The sequence below is a fragment of the Schistocerca nitens genome, chromosome 2, assembly GCF_023898315.1.
Source record: "Schistocerca nitens isolate TAMUIC-IGC-003100 chromosome 2, iqSchNite1.1, whole genome shotgun sequence".
In the NCBI taxonomy this organism is placed as follows: domain Eukaryota; kingdom Metazoa; phylum Arthropoda; class Insecta; order Orthoptera; family Acrididae; genus Schistocerca; species Schistocerca nitens.
The window spans coordinates 564,241,316-564,260,762 of NC_064615.1; the positions used below are offsets into that span (position 1 = coordinate 564,241,316).

General features: G+C 38.0%; 1 protein-coding gene across 4 annotated transcripts in view; it reads right to left on the reverse strand.

The window, feature by feature from the left end:
- Window positions 1–19,447, reverse strand: part of LOC126234494 (glucose dehydrogenase [FAD, quinone]-like) — a 209,024-nt gene that overhangs the window by 77,859 nt on the left and 111,718 nt on the right. The gene's annotated exons all lie outside the window — the stretch shown is intronic.

Sequence of the window (19,447 nt, forward strand, 5' to 3'; positions counted from 1 at the left end):
ACTGTAGAATGTTTGACTTTGTTGATGGAGCCACAACTTCACCTCTGCCTGCCCGCTTCATCACTATCAAAGTGAAGTCTTCAAAGGTGTTCCTTAAATTTTGTGAACAGATGAAACTCGGATTGAACCAAGTCAGGACTGCATGGAGAATGATCGATGACAATGAATCCAAGGCAACCGATTGTTGCAGATGTTACAGCACTCATGTGTTGTCTGGTAATGGCACACTAAAGAAGAGGGTGTCCATTTGTGGATAAACTAAGTGGATTTGAAACTTGATTACAGCATGTTGTTTCTCACAAATCAACATAGTCATGTTCACACCAATACGATATGTGCTACAATTCAGAGTCCTATGGTGGCAGAGGGCTGCAAATATGCTGACAGGAAGAATAAAGTTGTATAATGTTAATGACATTTGCTTCATTTAAAAAGCCTTATGAGATTTGACACAACAGATTTGGGGGCATTATTTCTAGGATGCCCTCATGTTTTCCATTGCAGATCTTTGGCATACCACTTCCTGGTAAAAAAAGCTGTATACTGAAAGAGAGTATTGTAGAGTGATGGAGGTGTTTTATTATTCAATTATGTTACATTTTTACCAACTTCTATGTTAGGCTATCCAAATTACCATATACTTTATAGTATGTATTACTTAAAAGTTACAATTAATAGCGTTTTCTCTAAAAAAAAAAAATGTGAGACTGAGTTATATCATCAATGAAGAAAAAGACAGATTGCCACACACCACAAAGAAGACACATCAAGTTGCAGACAGGCAAAATTAAAAGACACTCACATGCTGTGTTTGGCCACAGTCTTCATCATTAAAAGAAGCACACTTCACACACACACAACTGCCAACTCCAGAATCTCGGGCAACAAGGCATTCTGCCTTAGACTCTGACGCTGGTGGTCGTGTGTGTGTGAGGTGGCTTATATATATATCATTCCACGTGGGAAAAATATATGTAAAAACAAAGATGATGTGACTTACCGAACGAAAGCGCTGGCAGGTCGATAGACACACAAACAAACACAAACACACACACAAAATTCAAGCTTTCGCAACAAACTGTTGCCTCATCAGGAAAGAGGGGAAGGAGAGGGAAAGACGAAAGGATGTGGGTTTTAAGGGAGAGGGTAAGGAGTCATTCCAATCCCGGGAGCGGAAAGACTTACCTTAGGGGGAAAAAAGGACAGGTATACACTCGCACACACGCACATATCCATCCACACATATACAGACACAAGCAGACATATTTAAAGACAAAGGATTTGGGCAGAGATGTCAGTCGAGGCAGAAGTGCAGAGGCAAAGATGCTGTTGAATGACAGGTGAGGTATGAGTGGCGGCAACTTGAAATTAGCGGAGATTGAGGCCTGGTGGGTAACGGGAAGAGAGGATATATTGAAGAGCAAGTTCCCATCTCCGGAGTTCGGATAGGTTGGTGTTGGTGGGAAGTATCCAGATAACCCGGACGGTGTAACACTGTGCCAAGATGTGCTGGCCGTGCACCAAGGCATGTTTAGCGACGGGTATACACTAGCACACACACACACACATATCCATCCACACACACACACACAGATATATATATATATATATATATATATATATATATATATATATATATATATATAACAGAGGGAAACATTCCACGTGGAAAAAATTGTATACCTGTCCTTTTTTCCCCCTAAGGTAAGTCTTTCCGCTCCAGGGATTGGAATGACTCCTTACCCTCTCCCTTAAAACCCACATCCTTTCGTCTTTCCCTCTCCTTCCCTCTTTCCTGATGAGGCAACAGTTTGTTGCGAAAGCTTGAATTTTGTGTGTATATTTGTGTTTGTTTGTGTGTCTATCGACCTGCCAGCGCTTTTGTTTGGTAAGTCTCATCATCTTTCTTTTTAGATATATATATATATATATATATATATATATATATATATATATCCGCACACACACACACACACAAGCAGACATTTGTAAAGGCAAAGAGTTTGGGCAGTTTGGGCAGAGATGTCAGTCGAGGCGGAAGTACAGAGGCAAAGATGTTGTTGAAAGACAGGTGAGGTATGAGCGGCGGCAACTTGAAATTAGCAGAGGTTGAGGCCTGGCGGATAACGAGAAGAGAGGATATACTGAAGGGCTAGTTCCCTTCTCCAGAGTTCTGACAAGTTGGCATTAGTGGGAAGTACCCAGATAACCCGGACGGTGTAACACTGTGCCAAGATGTGCTGGCCGTGCACCAAGGCATGTTTAGCCACAGGGTGATCCTCATTACCAACAAACACTGTCTGCCTGTGTCCATTCATGCAAATGGACAGTTTGTTGCTGGTCATTCCCACATAGAAAGCTTCACAGTGTAGGCAGGTCAGTTGGTAAATCACGTGGGTGCTTTCACACGTGGCTCTGCCTTTGATCGTGTACACCTTCCGGGTTACAGGACTGGAGTAGATGGTGGTGGGAGGGTGCATGGGACAGGTTTTACACTGGGGGCAGTTACAAGGGTAGGAGCCAGAGGGTAGGGAAGGTGGTTTGGGGATTTCATAAGGATGAACTAAGAGGTTACGAAGGTTAGGTGGACGGCGGAAAGACACTCTTGGTGGAGTGGGGAGGATTTCATGAAGGATGGATCTCATTTCAGGGCAGGATATGAGGAAGTCGTATCCCTACTGGAGAGCCACATTCAGAGTCTGATCCAGTCCCGGAAAGTATCTTGTCACAAGTGGGGCACTTTTGTGGTTCTTCTGTGGGAGGTTCTGGGTTTGAGGGGATGAGGAAGTGGCTCTAGTTATTTGCTTCTGTACCAGGTCGGGAGGGTAGTTGCGGGATTCGAAAGCTGTTGTCAGGTTGTTGGTGTAATGGTTCAGGGATTCCGGACTGGAGCAGATTCGTTTGCCATGAAGACCTAGGCTGTAGGGAAGGGACCGTTTGATGTGGAATGGGTGGCAGCTGTCATAATGGAGGTACTGTTGCTTGTTGGTGGGTTTGATGTGGACGGATGTGTGAATCTGGCCATTGGACAGATGGAGGTCAACGTCAAGGAAAGTGGCATGGGATTTGGAGTAGGACCAGGTGAATCTGATTGAACCAAAGGAGTTGAGGTTGGAGAGGAAATTCTGGAGTTCTTCTTCACTGTGAGTCCAGATCATGAAGATGTCATCAATAAATCTGTAGCAAACTTTGGGTTGGCAGGCCTGGGTAACCAAGAAGGCTTCCTCTAAGCGACCCATGAATAGGTTGGCGTACGAGGGGGCCATCCTGGTACCCATGGCTGTTCCCTTTAATTGTTCGTATGTCTGGCCTTCAAAAGTGAAGAAGTTGTGGGTCAGGATGAAGCTGGCTAAGGTAATGAGGAAAGAGGTTTTAGGTAGGGTGGCAGGTGATCGGCGTGAAAGGAAGTGCTCCATCGCAGCGAGGCCCTGGACGTGCGGAATATTTGTGTATAAGGAAGTGGCATCAATGGTTACAAGGATGGTTTCCGGGGGTAACAGATTGGGTAAGGATTCCAGGCGTTCGAGAAAGTGGTTGGTGTCTTTGATGAAGGATGGGAGACTGCATGTAATGGGTTGAAGGTGTTGATCTACGCAGGCAGAGATATGTTCTGTGGGGGCTTGGTAACCAGCTACAATGGGGCGGTCGGGATGATTGGGTTTGTGAATTTTAGGAAGAAGGTAGAAGGTAGGGGTGCGGGGTGTCGGTGGGGTCAGGAGGTTGATGGAGTCAGGTGAAAGGTTTTGTAGGGGGGGCCTAAGGTTCTGAGGATTCCTTGAAGCTCCGCCTGGACATCAGGAATGGGATGTATATATATGTGTGTGTGTGTGTGTGTGTGTGTGTGTGTGTGTGCGAGAGAGAGAGAGAGAGAGAGAGAGAGAGAGAGAGAGAGAGAGAGAGAGTATATTTTAATTGTTTCTGTTTGACATATCTTCTTTGCAGTAGCTGTTTGGTTGGTTGGTTGGTTGTTTGGGGAAGGAGACCAGACAGCGTGGTCATCGGTCTCATCAGATTAGGGAAGGATGGGGAAGGAAGTTGGCCGTGCCCTTTCAGAGGAACCATCCCGGCATTTGCCTGGAGTGATTTAGGGAAATCACGGAAAACCTAAATCAGGATGGCCGGATGTGGGATTGAACCGTCGTCCTCCCGAATGCGAGTCCAGTGTCTAACTACTGCGCCACCTCGCTCGGTGCAGTAGGTGGCAATCTGTCTTCTCCTACACTGTCGATATTCTTACCTGGTGTTTCCATTGTTTGCTTGGATTGAGTTATCTTTTTTTATTGCTTAGGAAATTAATTTTTCAGCTTGATTTTCTGTTAGATAACATTGTTTCATACTTTTTTAAATTATTTCTTATGACAAGTAAGTTATGACTGGCTCTAGTTCCATTATCATTGATTTAGCTATTGTTATAATTTTTGTTAATCTGCATAACACATTGGTAAATTTTCTCAGATTTTGCAGTTAAAGTCACCAACTCTTTAATGGATTTTGACAAGGAACCCTGTTCCTGTTATTATTGTTATTATTATTATTATTATTGTTGTTGTTGTTGTTGTTGCTTTTATGACCCCATTTCCAAAGTTAGAAAATGATGTCAACATTGTATGTATTTGCTCCCTAGACAACAGTCCCATAGAAAAGGAATAAGTGTGTGTGTGTGTGTGTGTGTGTGTGTGTGTGTGTGTGTGTGTGCGTGCGTGTGTGTGCGTGTGTGTGTGAGTAGGTATGCAGCTACAAAGCACCTGCTAATTACACAACCAATAAAGTTATCAACTATGTTTAATGTTACATTATTATTTGCCATATTTAAACAAAATTCTTACTGTTCATTTGATTTATATTAAATATCAGGTTATTGCATATTAACAAATTGTAAACATTTGCTCCTCTACCAGAAACTCTGATATTTTATTTGTGGTTACAATGTTGCAGTCAACAAAAAATAATTTTTTCCCAGGAATCGACTGGAAAGTCATCTATATATAGGGCAATTCTTATTAACATTTAAAAACCTCCAAAGTGACATAGATTATGCTGAGACAAGTAATTTTGTATACGATGCATGGGTTGCAAATATTGGGAAATATCCCAAAAGTGGATGACAAATATTGAACATGTGGCATCACCAGATGACATACCTCAAAGCTCACGCAGCAGTTGAGCCTATTGGTCTGGCACACCAGATCATCCCAGTCCAGATCAAGTATTCACATATGTGTGGCTATGGATGCACGTGCACAAATTTAGCACGTGGAGCTCAGGGTTTGTGTCTTGCATCTGGTAGGGAGTATTTTTTTCCACTGTGTTAGACAACTGTGTGTGTTCACACTGAAGTAAGATTTATTATTTTATTTACTGACCTTGCTGTGTTCAATTGTTTATAGCAAAGCACAATGCAACAAAAACCTACAGTATTGCTTCACAAGTAATTGACTATAAGCTTCTGAATTGTTTTGTTAACATCAAATGACCTAAATTTTCTTAAATAAACAATGTCTTTAAAGAAAACATTAGGTGACAAAAGGAAAGAAACACAAAATAAGAACAACTTTTACTTGGTTACAACAAGACCAATAATTTTGAAACTTCTATGTTTACAACATATCACATTTACAAAAGTCTTTGAAATTTTCACCGTTTGCTCAAATTGACTTATTGTAACACACAATCATCCCTTCACACCCAAGCCTAACCACAGCACATGTGGTGAGGTGCTTAATATGGTGATGTCACAAGTTCAACATGTCTCATCCATTTTTAGGGTGTTTTCCAAACTTTGCAACCCCATGTGTCTTATATTAAATTACTTGTCTCAGCATCATCTACGTCACTTCAGAGGTTTTTAAACGTTAATAACATTCACCCTGTACATAAAAAATAATAACACTCTGAAGATATCACCTGATGAAATGGCAATGAAGAAAGGAGTGAAGAAAATATATTTACAGAAGTTTGTTAACAAGAAATAAGGGTGAAGACAGTAGGATCCTTTTAAGATTGAATAGATGGCAGGTATTAACTTTGTAATACAGAGCTACTTCATATCTCCAGATTTCAGAAGCAACTGTGCTAAGAAGTGAAACACAGCTGACTTGTGTAGTGATTTTCTTTTTGTTTAATCGAAACAGGAATAGACCATGACACACTCCACTAGTTATACCCTTTGTCTATGAGCTAATCTGACAACTGAAAAATCAGATACAACTTTTTACTAATCTCCCCACCCATATAATCATCATCATCATCATCATCATCATCATCATCATCATCTCATCCATTTTAAATACAGTGAATAAAGGCAACCTCTAATTTTTCCACAGCCCATTCTCCCAAATATAAGAACAGTCTGTTAAAAATGGTGCATTTGGCTTATCTCTACTATACAATATTATTTTGCAAATCAGTTATTTAATAATTTAAAATGCTAGTACTACACTGTTAATTCATTTCCTTGAATGACTAGTCTCAAAAACGCATTTTACATTATTCAGAAATAAAGATAATGGTTTATAGGTCTCAGAAATGAACACTGGGGATACTTCATTTATTTATTTATTTAGCCATCCGTGGACATTTTAAAATGTATGGATGTTGTCAGTTTGAGTACATTCATATATTTATACAGTTTTCTGTTACATGTAGTTAAACATTGTGACATATGTGTTATTTACAATTCTTATCAAAATGTTACATACAGTTAAATATTGTGAAACAAGAGTTATTTACAATCATTTTGTACTAAGGAATTCACTTATAGAGTAAAAGCATGTTACCTGTTTCTTTTATTTTCTGGGGCAGTTTATTATACAGTTTTACACCTTCATACAAGAAGCTATTTTGAGTCTTATGTTTATTCTTCCTGTCTAGGTGAAGACAGTGACTTGTTCTTGTACTATAGTCATGAAAACTGCTATTTGTGCTACAATTTCCTATATTTTTCTTGATGTACACTATGGTTTGGAATATAAATTCACAAGGAACAGTTAGAATTTCTAACATTTTGGAAAGTTCTCTGCAGTGGGCCCACTTACTGCATTTTGTTATAATTCTTACTGCTCTCTTTTGTATTTTATAATACTGTTTGTAAATTCTGAGCACTGTTTTGCAAGAAAATAATACCATAACTGATTACTGAATGAACATAACTAAAGTATACAGTTCTCAAACATTCATTACTGCATGTGGTTACAAGGACTCTAAGAGCATAACATGTTGTGGATATCAAGTTTGTTTTGTTTGCCGATGATACAAATATTGCAATAAATAGCAAATCAAGTGTAGTCTTAGAAAGATCAGCCAATAAAATATTTGTGGACATTAATCACTCGTTCCTAGCCAATTCTTTGTCACTAAACTTTGAAAAAACACACTACATGCAGTTCAGAACTTGTAAGGGGTGTCCCAAGAGTATATGTCTAACATACGATGACAAGAAGATAGAAGAAGTGGACAGTGTTAAATTCTTGGGATTACAGCTTGATAATAAATTCAACTGGGAGGAGCACACCACAGAACTGCTGAAGCGTCTTAACAAATCTCTGTTTGCAATGCGAATTTTGTCAGACATAGGGGATATAAAAATGAAAAAGCTGGCATACTATGCTTACTTTCATTCCATAATGTCATATGGGATTATTTTTTGGGGTAATTCATCAAGCCAAGCTAAAGCTTTCCGGGCACAAAAACGTGCAGTGAGAGTTATATGTGGTGTGAACTCAAGAACATCCTGCAGAAGCCTGTTTAGGGAACTAGGGATGCTAACTACTGCTTCCCAATATAATTATTCCTTAATGAAATTTTTCATTAAAAATATATCACTTTTTCAAACCAACAGCTCAATTCATGGAATCAATACTAGAAATAAGAATAATCTTCACAAGGATTTAAAGTCACTTAGTCTTGTACAAAAAGGTGTGCATTATTCAGGAACACACATTTTCAATAACTTGCCAGCAGCCATAAAAAGCTTAACAACCAATGAAATTCAGTTTAAGAGAAGCCTAAAGGATTTATTGGTGGCCAACTCCTTCTACTCCATTGATGAATTTCTTAGTAAAACCAACTGGTTTGTATATAAGTACAACATAACTTCTGCACAATTTCAGTGCAGTAATGTGTTCATTGAAAATTTGTGTGTGTGTGTGTGTGTGTGTGTGTGTGTGTGTGTGTGTGTGTGTGTGTGTGTGTGTGTTAGTATAATCTAACTTCTGCACCATTTCAGTGCAGTAATGTGTTCATTGTAAATAAGTATTACAGTAGTTGAATTACCTTATAAATAAATAAAAAACTTTTTTATTTTAAATTCAGTGCATTAGTATTTGTAAAATGACTCTTAGTGTTCATTAAAAAATGACGATCATTGCACTTGGGACCTGTGGAATGGTACATTAGCTTATTTGTTTTAGTTGTAAATATTTGTCATGTATTGTTGTTTTTCTGACATGTTCCACATCCTGGAGGACCTCCTCACTACGGATCAATTGGAATGAAAGTAAATCTAATCTAATCTAATTTCGAGAATTTCATAGCATGTTCATTCCACTTCATTTGGCTGTCAATGTGTAACCCTAAGAATTTTGTTGTAGGTACATCATCAATGGAGATGTTATCTAGTTTTAAATTTAAGGGGCTCTGTTTTCTGTTCAAATAAAATTGCTCTGAGCACTATAGGACTTAACATCTTAGGTCATCAGTCCCCTAGAACTTAGAACTACTTAAACCTAACTAACCTAAGGACATCACACACACATCCATGCCCAAGGTAGGATTCGAACCTGTGACCGTAGCAGTCGCGCGGTTCCAGACTGAAGCACCTAGAACCGCTTGGCCACTTCAGCCGGTTGTTTTCTGTTCATTATAAGCATATTGTATTTGTTTTCTTTAGGTTGAGAGTTACTTTGTTTTCCTGAGACTATTTGTGAACATCCCTCAGCTCTTCAGTAGAATTTTCCAGCATTTGTGCTGGTGTCTTACTGGTGATTACTATGTGGCTGTCATCAGCAAACAATATCTTCTCTCCATGGATAATATGTTCTGGGGAAATCATTTATATACACCAGAAACAATACTGGGCCCAGTACACTTCCTTGAGGGACCCCAATATTGATATATTGTGGCTCAGATATATGTTTCTCAATGTACTTTGATCCACTGGAGACGTGTTATCTCTACTGACTGTACTCTGTTTTCTAGATATGAATGAAACCATTTGAGAACCAATCCCATTACTTCTAGTGCCTCTAATTTATGCAACAGCTTCTGATGGTCAACTGTATCAAATGCCTTAGACAGGTCTAGGAAAAGGCCAGTTACATAGCTGTTCTCATGTAGTGCTTCTAAAACTCTTTTTGTAAATTGTGCTATTGCAGATTCTGTACCTCTACCAGGCCTGAAACTATGCTGGTCATTGCAGAGGAGGTTGAATTTACTTAGATAGCTCATAAGCCTGTTTTTCATTATTGTTTCTATCACTTTGGAAAAGCATCACAATACAGCTATTCGTCTGTAGTTCTCAACGTTTTCTATGTCACCTTCCTTGTGAACTGGTAAAATTTTGGTTTGCTTCAAATAGTCAGGAAAGCAACCAGTTTTGAAGGATTCGTTTATGATTTCTGTTAGTGGAGCTTTGATACCATTTATGCATTTTGTCAACACACACATTAGAATTTTATCTAAACTTGCCAAGTTCTTGTTCTTTAATTGCCTTACAACATTGCATACTCCCTCCTCAGTAGTTGGAACCAATACTATTGAGTTTGCTGTATGCTTCTGTATTGGTTGACTAGCACTTTTTGGAAAAATTTTTCTGTAACTTTGTTGCAATGTTGCTGAAGTAGGTATTTTCATAATTTGCTAATTCTTTCAGGTTACTTTCTAAGTTTTCCTTGTTCTTGATTTGTGTGTTTGTACCTCTTTGTTTCACAGTTCCTGTTTCTTGTTTCACTACAGCCAATGAAGCTTTACTTTTATTATTGGCTAAATTTATGAACCTATCATTGGCTGATTTTTTTGCAGTATTGAGTAGCTTCCTGTAGATCCTTTTGTAGTTTTTGTAGTAGTGCAAAAAAACTGGATCACTATTGTCCTTTTTAATGGAGTTTAGGTATTTACAAGTTTGAGCACATTTCCTAATTCCTTTAGTAATCCATTTGTTGGTGGTGGGTGTTCCAATAGGAATTAATCCTTTGGGGAATGTTTCTTCAAATTTTAATTGGAACTCAGACATAAAATTGAGAATTTGCTATTCCCTTCAGTTTCTATATATATACTCCTTCCCAACTTTCATGTGTTAACTTTAAGGAAAACTCTTGCAAAGCTGATGGAGAGTAGACTCTTTTATATACATGCAGTTTTGATTTCCTTTTTTTTTACACAAGCTTTTATTTTTATAATTTGACATAGATGGTCAGACAGTCCCAGATTTTTAACAAGTACATCACAGTTTTCTCTGCCTACATCTGTAGCTACATGGTCAATGGTAGATGATGAATGTGTGGTTATTCTTGTTGCACAGTTGACTAGTGACATGCAGGATATTCATAAATGTGTTACCGGTGTCATTTGTTTTAGCTGTATTTATGTTAAAGTACCCGCACAAAAGAATATTATGTTTCAGAGTCAATGCTAGTTCTAGGCTTTGTATAAGTTTTGAAATGAATATATCTAAATTACCACTGGAAGAACGGTATACACATCGTATAGTTAGTTTCTTGGGCATATTTATAGCAAATATCTCTATTGCTGACACTTCAAAGTCTTTGTCTACACTTAGCATGAGAATATCATTTCTGACTTTAAATTCAATACTGTTCTTAACATAAAAACGTGATCCTCCACCTTTCATTGCGTTTCTGCAATAAGAACATGCTTGGACATATGAGGGTAAATTAATATATATGATTTCACTTTCTTTACACCAGTGCTCTGTAATACAGATAACAGTGCTGTCTAAGATTTGTAACTCGACTTCCAGCTGTTGCACTTTGTTCTTTTACACAGTGTATATTTTGGTGGAGTACTGTTAGACATTTAATGTTACTTATCTTGGTGGCTTCTTTTTTGTCACATCTGCAATAAAAGAAAACCTTAAGATGGGAAGGAGGTATCCTTTTCCGTTTACTTGCTGCCCCGTGGATCATTGTTTCCATGTCTGCTGTTGCTCCTGCTATTGCTGGGATTTCTGCTATTACTGTTGCCTGTGATGCTGCTGCTGATGGAGACGCTGTTGTTGGCATGTCTGCTCCGATTATTGTTTGTACTGCAGCATTTTGTGTAACTGCTGTTGGTTGTGTTTCTTCTGCTGCTTTTTTGTTGCTGGTATCATCTGTGATGAGATGGCTTCTCCATTTTGAGTTGATACAATAATAGGCATGATGTTGTTATTTGTGTACATCATCTCAGCCATCTCATTTATTCTAGAGCCTATGAACTTTTTCCCATGAATATTTAAATGCATACCATGCCTGGTGAAGTATTTCCTTTCCAAAAAGTTCACATCTAGGTAGTTTGTGTTTCTGTATGCTTTGCATATTTTGCGAAATTGCCTGTTGGCCTTAATAATTTCCTGATTGACACATGACTTTCTATTAGGTCATATCTGTGTGGTATTCGAGTTACTATTACACTTTCATTTTTCACTGTATCTAGGGTTTTTCATAAGTCACGAATGTCACTTTTTAGTTCATTGCACTAGACATCATTTGCAACACCAATTATAACCAAAACCCAAGTTTCTTGTGTAGTGTTATCACACTGTATGTTCCTTATAACTTTGTGCATAGGGACCCCAGGTTTTACATTGCTGGTAGCTCTAAGATTGTGTCTGTTTTGCAAGATTTTTGCGAGATCATGACCATGACTGTCTGAGTAAACAACTAACTTGGATTTCATAAGATACGTATTTCTGCCATTACAGCTCTGTCAGGAGGGTCAATATGGAGCTAGATCAGCTGCTTTGGGTGACTACTTTGTCAAGCATAGGTTTGTTTCCTGTTGATAGTATTGGTAGGTGGGACTTCATGAGATATGGTCTGCATCTCAATAGCAAGTGGAAGGGTAAACTGGTTGGGATGATAGTAAAATCTTTAGGGGGGGGGGGGGGGGTGACCACTGAAACTCATGGGAGTACTTTTTTAGGCTAAGATTAGTATCCAATCATCCTACATAGATTGAAATTAAGCATAATGGAAAGTTCAGACAGGCAGGTACTAGTGATGCGAAAATATCATAAGATTCTCATAACAGTACAGTGAAAAATAATGTTAGTATGTCACAAGATTCACATAAAAGCACAGTAAAAAATAATGTTAATATATTGCATCAGAATATCAGTGGATTAAAAAACAAAGTAGATGAGCTTCTTGTTTGTGTAGAAGATTTAGAAACTGAGGGTGGAATAGATGTACTATGCCTGTCTGAACATCATATTGTCACAGGTATGGAAATGGTAAATGTAGGAGGGCATAAGCTTTCAACACATGTAAGTAGAGACACTATGGAGAGCGGAGGAGTTGCCATATATGTTAAAATCAGTCATAGTGTGAAAAATATGAAAACTAAAAAATTTTGCGTACAGCAACACACAGAAGAACGTGCATGTGAGCTTAAACTAAATAAAGTCACTTTTATAATTGTAGCCATGTATAGGTCCCCATTGAGAATTTTTCATCTATTTTTGAAAAACTTGGATTCTTTGTTGTGCTACCTGTCAGACAAAGGAAAGCAAATTATTGTTTGTGAGGATTTCAACGTAGCTTTTCTGAAAGAGTCAGATAGAAAGCTTGACTTGGGAGTATTAATTGGTTCTTTCAATTTGACATCAGTTACTGATTTTCCTACTCGGGTGGTACAGGAAAGCAGCACACTGGTAGACAACATTTTCATACCAAGATAAATTCAATCAAATAAAAACTTTTCCTGTTAAGAATGCTCTGTCTGATCATGATGCACAGCTAGTTACAGTATATGATATTGCTCCATACAGTAATGTAAAACAGTCTCCAAAATAGTGTGTTCCATTAACGATTTAACACTTCAAAATTTTAGGGAAAGCTGGCAACAGTTAGACTGGGATGAGGTGTACAGGGAACATGGTCTTAATTTAAAATTTAACCCATTTCATGATACCTTTGTGACTGTATCTGAAAACAGTTCCCCTAAAAAAACAGTGAAATATAATTGTAAAAAGCCATGTCTTACTAAAGGGATAAAAATATCTTGAAAACAGAAAAGGGAAATGTATCTTATAGTTAGGAGGAGTAATGATTCTGAAACAATGAAACATTATAAAATCTACTGCACTGTATTAAGAAAAGTTATTAAAAAGTCCAGAAGTATGTGCATTATGTCTGAGATTAGCACATCTGATAATAAAATTAAAACAATTTGGAATATTGTGAAAAGGGAAACAGGGCAACCGAGAGCACAGGAAGACTGTATTTCTATCAAACACAATGAAAAATACATCTAAAAACAAAGATGATGTGACTTACCAAACGAAAGCACTGGCATGATGATAGACACACAAACATACACACAAAATTCAAGCTTTCGCAACCAACAGTTGCTTCACCAGGAAAGAGGGAAGGAGAGGGAAAGACAAAGGGATGTGGGTTTTAAGGGAGAGGGTAAGGAGTAATTCCAATCCCGGGAACGGAAAGACTTACCTTAGGGGGAAAAAAGGACAGGTATACACTCGCGCGCACACACACATATTCCTTGAAAGCTTGAATTTTGTGTGTATGTTTGTTTGTGTGTCTATCAACATGCCAGCGCTTTCGTTTGGTAAGTCTCATTATCTTTGTTTTTAGATATATTTTTCCCACGTGGAATGTTTCCCTCTATTATAAACACAATGAAAAGTTTGTTAACAAGAAGTCAGATGTAGAAAACATTTTTAATAATCATTTTTTAAGTGTTGTAGAGAAAATAGGTTCCAGCTATTCATTAGAAAATGCAAGGCAGCATATGGAAGAGGCAGTACCTACGCAATTTGATAAAATTTAAATTCAACCCACCTCTCCTACTGAAATTAGGAAAATAATAAATTCACTCAAAAGTAAAAGCTCACATGAAATTGATGGCATTTCCAACAGAGTACTGAAAGCTTGTTCCCAAAAAATAAGTTGGATTCTCAGCCACATATGTTGTAGCTCACTGAAACAGGGAATTTTTCCAGGTAGACTGAAATATGCTATTGTTAAACTGTTGCATAAAAAAGAGGATAGATCTGATGCTAACAACTACCGCCCAATCTCACTTCTGACAGCTTTATCCAAAATTCTTGAAAAAGTAATGTATTCAAGAGTAACATCACATATTTGTAGAAATGAAGTACTTACAAAATGTCAATTTGGTTTCCAGAAAGGCTTTCCAACAGAAAATGCTATATATGCTTTCATTGTTCAAATACTAAATGCAATGAATAACTGAACATCACCCATTGGGATATTTTGCGAGCTCTCAAAGGCTTCTGATTGTGTGAATCATGAAATTCTTCTAGATAAGCTTAAGTATTGTGGTATGAGTGGGACAGTGCACAAATGGTTTAATTCATACTTAACTGGAAGAATGTAGAAGGTTGAAATTAACAGTACAGATAGTCTGCAAAAACCAACATAGTCCTCTAACTGGGGAGGTATCAAGAATGGTGTCCCACAGGGTAGGGTTCAGTCTTGGGTCCCTTATTGTTCTCAATGTATATTAACGACTTGCCATTCTATATTCATGAAGATGCGAAGTTAGTTCGTTTTGCTGATGATACAAGTATAGTAATCACATCCAAAAAGCAGGAATCAGCTGAGGAAATTGCAAATAATGTCTTTCAGAAAATTATTAAGTGGTTCTCTGCAAATGGACTCTCACTAAATTTTGAGAAAACACAGTTTATATAATTCTGTACAGTAAATGGCATAACACCATTGATAAATATAGACTATGAACAGAAGTCTGTTGCTAAGGTAGAATACTCAAAATTTCTGGGTGTGTGCATTGACGAGAAATTGAATTGGAAGAAACACATCGATGATCTGCTGAAACAGTTAGGTTTGGCTACTTATGCTATTAGGGTTATTGCAAATTTTGGTGATAAACATATCAGTAAATTAGTCTACTATGCCTATTTTCATTCATTGCTTTATATGGCATCATATTTTTGGGGCAATTCATCATTAAGAGAGAAAGTATTCATTGCACAAAAGCATGTAATCAGAATAATAGCTGCAGCCCACCCAAGATCACCTTGCAGACATTTATTTAAGGAACTTGAGACATTCACAGTAACTTCGCAATACATATATTCACTTACGAAGTTTGTCATTAATAACCCATCCCAATTCAAAAATAACAGCAAAGTGCATACAACACTAGAAGAAAGGATGATATTCACTATCCTGGATTAAATCTCACTTTGGCACAGAAAGTGGTGAATTATGCTGCCACAAAAATCTTTGGTCATTTGCCAAATAGTATTAAAAGTCTGACAGATAACCAACCAACATTTAAAACAAATTAAAAGAATTTCTGAATGACAACTCCTTCTACTCAATAGATGAATTCTTCGATATGAAGTAGCAACAGTAAAAAAAAATTAATTTATTAATTAATTATTTTGTGTAAAGAGGGTGATTTTAACGCCAGGATTGGAAATCGAACAGAAGGGTATGAAAAGGTTATGGGTAAATTTGGAGAGGATATGGAGGCAAACAGGAACGGGAAACAACTCTTGGATTTCTGTGCCAGTATGGGCTTAGTAACCACAAACTCCTTTTTTAAACATAAGAACATTCACCGGTATACTTGGGAAGGCAGGGGAACCAGATCTGTCATTGACTATATAATAACAGATCAGTAATTCAGGAAGGCTGTGAGGGACACACGTGTGTTCAGCGGATTCTTTGATGACACTGTTCATTATTTAATCTGCAGTGAAATTGGGATTGTGAGGCCGAAAGTGCAGGAGGTCAGGTCCAAATGTAGGAGGATAAGAGTGGAGAAACTTCAGGATAAGGAAATCAGGCACAAGTACATAACAGCGATCTCAGAAAGGTACAGTTAGTTGAATGTAGTCAATTACAGTCATTGGAAAAGGAATGGACAAGGTACAGGGACACAGTACTAGAAGTGGCTAAAGAATGTCTTTGAACAGTAGTGTGTAAAATTAGGATGAAGCAAACAGCTTGATAGAATGACACAGTCAAGGCAGCCTGTAAAAGGAAAAAGAAGGCGTATAAAAAATGGCTACATACTAGAACTCAGGTAGACAGAGAAAGTTATGTTGAAGAAAGAAACAAAGCCAAACAGATAATTGCAGCATCCAAGAAGAAATCTTGGGAAGACTTTGAAAACAGGTTGGAGACTATGGGTCAAGCTGTTGGAAAACCATTCTGGAGTGTAATTAGCAGTCATCGAAAGGGAGGTAAGAAGGAAATGACAAGTATTTTGGACAGGTCAGGAAAACTGCTGGTGAATCCTGTGGATGCCTTGGGCAGATGGAGGGGATATTTTGAAGAGTTGCTCAATGTAGGTGAAAATACGATCAGTAATGTTTCAGATTTTGAGGTAGAATGGGATAGGAATGATGATGGAAATAGGATCACATTTGAGGAAGTGGAGAAAATGGTCAATAGATTGCAGTGCAATAAAGCAGCTGGGGTGGATGAAATTAAGTCGGAACTCATCAAATACAGTGGAATGTCAGGTCTTAAATGGCTACACAGGATAATTGAAATGGCCTGGGAGTCGGGACAGGTTCCATCAGACTGGACAAAAGCAGTAATCACACCAATCTTTAAACATGGAAACAAAAAAGGTTGTAACAACTACAGAGGTATCTCTTTAATCAGCGTTGTGGGTAAAATCTTCTCAGGTATTGTTGAAAGGAAAGTGCGAGTATTAGTTGAGGACCAATTGGATGAAAATCAGTGTGGGTTTAGGCCTCTTAGAGGTTGTCAGGACCAGATCTTTAGCTTACGGCAAATAATGGAGAAGTGTTATGAGTGGAACAGGGAATTGTATCTATGCTTTATAGATCTAGAAAAGGCATATGACCGGGTTCCTAGGAGGAAGTTATTGTCTGTTCTACGAGATTATGGAATAGGAGGCAAACTTTTGGAAGCAATTAAAGGTCTTTACATGGATAGTCAGGCAGCAGTTAGAGTTGACAGTAAATTGAGTCCATGGTTCAGAGTAGTTTCAGGGGTAAGACAAGGTTGCAACCTGTCTCCACTGTTGTTCATATTATTTATGGATCATATATTGAAAACAATAGACTGGCTGGGTGAGATTAAGATATGTGAACACAAAATAAGCAGTCTTGCATATACGAATGACTTAGTTGTGATGGCAGATTCGATTGAAAGTTTGCAAAGTAATATTTCAGAGCTAGATCAGAAATATAAGGACTATGGTATGAAGATTAGCATATCCAAAACGAAAGTAATGTCAGTGGGAAAGAAATATAAACGGGTTGAGTGCCAAATAGGAGGAACAAAGTTAGAACAGGTTGTCGGTTTCAAGTACTTAGGATGCATATTCTCACAGGATGGAAACATAGTGAAAGAACTGGAAGCGAGGTGTAGCAAAGCTAATGCAGTGAGCGCTCAGCTACGATCTACTCTCTTCTGCAAGAAGGAAGTCAGTACCAAGACTAAGTTATCTGTGCACCTTCAATCTTTCGACCAACTTTGTTGTATGGGAGTGAAAGCTGGGTGGATTCAGGTTACCTTATCAACAGGGTTGAGGTTACAGATATGAAAGTAGCTAGGATGATTGCAGGTACTAGTAGATGGGAACAATGGCAGGAGGGTGTCCACAATGAGGAAATCAAAGAAAAACTGGGAATGAACTCTATAGATGTAGCAGTCAAGGCGAACAGGCTTAGATGGTGGGGTCATGTTACATGCATGGGAGAAGCAAGGTTACCCAAGAGACTCATGGGTTCAGCAGTAGAGGGGAGGAGGAGTTGGGGCAGACCAAGGAGAAGGTACCTGGATTCGGTTAAGAATGATTTTGAAGTAATAGGTTTAACATCAGAAGAGGCACCAATGTTAGAACTGAATAGGGGATCGTGGAGGAATTTTATAAGGGGGCTATGCTCCAGACTGAACGCTGAAAGGCATAATCAGTCTTACATGATGATGATGATGATGATGATGATGATGATGATGAAAGAAAACTTATGTTAAAGTGACATGTTCCACATCATTACAAAATGTCATATTCATGATCTATGGAACAAGTATTAATGTATGTATGTATGTGTGTATGTATGCATTACTGCCTTTTGGGGCAATGCTATTGCTATATTTTCGTATATATCAGCAGCATCTGTTAGATGGCAATCAGTATCATTAAAGTCTTCCTTGTTTGCTTTTCCACCATCTAGAATGGCAAAACTGTTCTGTACTTTTTTAGGGCTAGGCCTGCTGTAAACACTTTCTGATTAACAGTTTTTGTTTTCAAGAGGATTCCTCAATACTTGCTTTAAATTCTACAGGAATTCTACGTATTTTCTAGCTGCATTTATATCACAATAAAGCTCATGTAAAACATTTAGTTCGATTCTGGCACTGCACATTTCCATTGCTCCTTGGACACTGTTACACAGTTGACCACAATCGCACGAGATTCTATCAGAGTTTAATTTCACAAAAGAACTGGTGTGGTACCATTTATGCATTAGTGAGCATGCTCTAATACCTTTTTCCAATATAATATCATATGAACAACACTTTACTGATGATAATAACACAAAATTTACAGAGCAATTTACCACAGTTTGTACACATGTCGCCATCTTGGCTGCTGATTGAAAGGTGGCCCAGATGTGCAACAATTCAGAACTGATCAAAATTGTAACAAGATTATCAGAAAACATTATTTACTCAGCTTTCCATTTTGCCTTTTTTTCTCTTTTCTGTACATGAAAGAGTAAAAAAATAAAAGGAAAGAGGAAGCCCTTAATTTTTGGGTAGAGCAATTTTGGAGACATTAAATCAATTACAATTTATCGGATGACCATAGGCTGAAAAATCCACAATTGAGGAGCTATTGCCATAAAACAGCAGCCATTCAGTGATCCTAAATTACTGAACGAAAGCGCTGGCAGGTCGATAGACACACAAACAAACACAAACACACACACAAAATTCAAGCTTTTGCAACAAACTGTTGCCTCATCAGGAAAGAGGGGAAGGAGAGGGAAAGACAAAAGGATGTGGGTTTTAAGGGAGAGGGTAAGGAGTCATTCCAATCCCGGGAGTGGAAAGACTTACCTTAAGGGGAAAAAAGGACAGGTATACACTCGCACACACGCACATATCCATCCACACATATACAGACACAAGCAGACATTGCGAAAGCTTGAATTTCGTGTGTATGTTTGTGTTTGTTTGTGTGTCTGTCAACCTGCCAGCACTTTCGTTCGGTAAGTCACATCATCTTTGTT